The sequence below is a fragment of the Anser cygnoides genome, chromosome W (genome assembly GCF_040182565.1).
Source record: "Anser cygnoides isolate HZ-2024a breed goose chromosome W, Taihu_goose_T2T_genome, whole genome shotgun sequence".
Taxonomy (NCBI): Eukaryota; Metazoa; Chordata; class Aves; order Anseriformes; family Anatidae; genus Anser; species Anser cygnoides.
This window is the reverse complement of record NC_089911.1, coordinates 2,142,945-2,145,920: the sequence shown is the minus strand read 5'-3', so window position 1 is coordinate 2,145,920 and position 2,976 is coordinate 2,142,945. Positions and strand designations below refer to the sequence as shown.

The 2,976-nt window shown below is 49.8% G+C and overlaps 1 long non-coding RNA gene across 1 annotated transcript in view; it reads left to right on the top strand.

The window, feature by feature from the left end:
- Window positions 1-506: 506 nt before the first annotated feature.
- LOC136788853 (uncharacterized) overlaps window positions 507-2,976 on the top strand; it is a 204,190-nt gene continuing 201,720 nt past the window's right edge. The window contains exons 1-2 of the long non-coding RNA XR_010827406.1: window positions 507-871; window positions 1,048-1,135. This is a non-coding gene — a long non-coding RNA (uncharacterized lncRNA). The remainder of the gene's footprint in view (window positions 872-1,047; window positions 1,136-2,976) is intronic.

Below are 2,976 nucleotides of genomic sequence, written 5' to 3'. Positions count from 1 at the left end.
TGAAAGTCTACGTCATCCTTGGTTTTCATAAAACTCTTTGAAGAGTTAACTGTGTGCCTTAAATCTTCTGAGGTCTGATTATAATTTATTTCCAGATTGGACAGATCTTCTCAAGCTACCACCATCATTCATCAAATATTTGGAGGATTTCTAAGATCAAGAGGTACGTTTAAAAATATTCCTGTCCTTAGAACTGATCTGTGTCTTTTGTCGGTAGTAAAGCAGTCTGCAGCTTGTCTAAAGTAGTATCTATCGACAACTTGAATTTGGACAGTTAGTCTCCTCCACGTATTGTTAAGCATTTATATTTTGCTTCCACTGAAGTGCTTGAATTGCAAAGCAGTTTCGGATACATATGAGGCATTTCTTGATATCACTTTGGATATAAAGGTAGGATGTTTTGTAAATATAATTCATGATGTTTAAGTACATGTATAACTTTCTAAATTAAACTTGTTTAACTTAAAAAACCAAACCACATACAATGTTAAAATATAAGAGCTTAAGAGAGCAGATGGAAGCATCTGCCTCGAGGGCAGGTGAGTTGGCAGAGTAAGGGAGCAGATGAGAGTACCTGTCCTAGCTGTGCTGTGGCTTTGGATGCTGCCGCGGCCTATGCTTTTCTTTTTCTTTCGCAGGTGCCTTGCACAGACTCAGAGGGGCCAAGCTGCACTCTGAAGAGCAGCACGAGAAGGGCAGGCTGGTCGTGAGTGGGGTTGGAGCGGAATGGCCAAGTTGCGCAAGGTGACTGCGAAGGGTATCCATTTTGCTTTTCAGGTGTCATGGCAGGCTCTACACAGAAGTGGCTGAGGATTTGAGAAGAGGTTACAGAGCATCAAGGAGCAGCACGTGCAGTGACGGTTTCCAAACGGTATGGTTGCTTTCTCTTCTGTTCATCAGGTGCCACAGGCAAGGTGGGCTGTGACGTTAGTCTTTAGAATCGGAGCTAAGCAGGTCACTAGAATGCCACAGGGCATCTGAGAAGGGTGTTTTAACAGAAAAAGCTTGTCTGGCATGGCAGTGCCTGATGGCAGCGTGTTTCCACAGGTGAAGAGGTGCCTGAAGCCCCATCCTGTCTAGCCTGCGCACACCTCGCTGAGAATGAAAGCCGCTTTCCAGTAATTCAGAAAGCCAAGTTACATCTCGGCCTCGAGCATCTGGGGCCTGTGCTTTTGGGCCTGTCTGTAGCATTTGGCACTTGCATTAATACTTTCTTGGCATATATTTAGGCTTTTGGGGCCAGTGACTTGGGGGGGTGTGGAGCTGCTTGTACACCTTTGGGGCTTGCATCTGGGGGGGGGGGGGGTTGGGAGTTGCTTGTACACCTTTGGGGACTGTGGCTGGGGGGGGGGGGTCAGGGCCTGCATCTGGGGGGGTTGGAAGCTGCTCCTACAATGTAGGGATCTGTATCTGTGGGGGTTGGGAGCTGCTTGTACACAGTATGGGCTTGCGTTTGGGGGCAGGTGTTGGGAGCTGCTTGTACAATGTAGGGATCTGCATCTGGAGGGGGTTGGGAGCTGCTTGTACACCTTTGGGGCTTGCATCTGGAGGGGGTTGGGGCCTGCCTCTGGGGGGGGTGGTTGTGAGCTGCTTGTATACTGTAGGGGCCTGCTTGTACACCTTTGGTGGGGCCTGCGTCTGGGGGGGGGGGGGTGGGAGCTGCTTGTACACTGTTAGGGCCTGCCTTGCGGGGGGGGGGTGGGAGCTGCTTGTACACTGTAGGGGTCTGGGTCTTGGGGGGTTGGGGCTGTTTGTACACCTTTGGGGTGTGCCTCTGGGGAGGGTGGGGAGTTGCTTGGACACCTTTGGGGCCTGTGTCTGGGGGGGGTTGGGGCCTGTGCTGGGGGGGTTGGGAGCTGCTTGTACACTCTAGGGTCTTCTGGCGGGCTTTGGAGCCTCCCTTTGAGGGGGACATTTGGGAGCTGGTTGTACACCTTTGGGGCCAGAGTCTGGGGCGTGGGGGCTGGGGCTGGGGCCTGCATCTGGGTGGGGTGGGGTCCAGTTCATGGGGGGGGGTTGGGAGCTGCTTGTGGACAGTTGGGGTCTGCATCCGGGTGTGGTTGGGGCCTGCTTGTAGACTTCTGCAGCCTGCGTCTGGTGTTTGGGGGCTTTTCTGTAGCGTTTGGGGCTTGCATTTTGGCTTTGGGATGTGTCTTGAGCTTCTGGGGCCTAGCTGTAGTGCTTGGGGCCTGCGTCTGGGGCTTTTCTGTAGCATTTTGGTCACGTGTTTGTGATTTGGGGTGTGTATCCAGGGTTTTGCCTTTTTTGTAGTTTTCAGCTATGTGTCAGTTTCTTTGTCAGTTGCCTGGGGTTAGGGGCAGTTTGGGGTTTGGATCATTAGTCAGTGTCATTAGCGTTGGGGGGTTGATATGAAGGGTTAGGGTTGTGGTTAGAGTTGTTAGGGTTAAAGGGAATAAGGATTTTAGGGTAAGGGGATCAAGGTTGTGGGAATAAAAATGTTTTTGCACAGAGTTACATCGTTTAGAGGGAAGGAAGGTGGTACTGAGATATGCTTGCAGTGATAAGAAAGCTTCACAGACAACCTTGTAAAATGCAGACAACCAGAATCCTTAGAGCAATTGGGTGGAAATCACGGTGTAAGAAACATTACCACCTCAAAGAGGAAAACAGTCAAGAAAAAAAGAAAATTGACTTGTAACAGGCCAGCAGCTGTGTATTTTCTGTGAAGAACCAGATAGATTGTGAACCTGGATTACCCGGTCAATTGGGAAACTGGGGAGGGTCCTGGTCACCGAGAGGGAAAAAAAAAATTTATATAAACTGTGTTAAACTGTATAAACTAGTACGTGGCTTGTGGGACACCTGCCATTGCACTCGTGAATAAAAATGCTACCTCACTGAGATCCTTGCCTGAGCCTATGTTATTAGTACAAAAATTATTATTAGCAAAAAACGCCCAGTGCCGGAAGACTACATCTCCCGGCATGCTCTGGGAAAACAATATGGCCTCCCGGA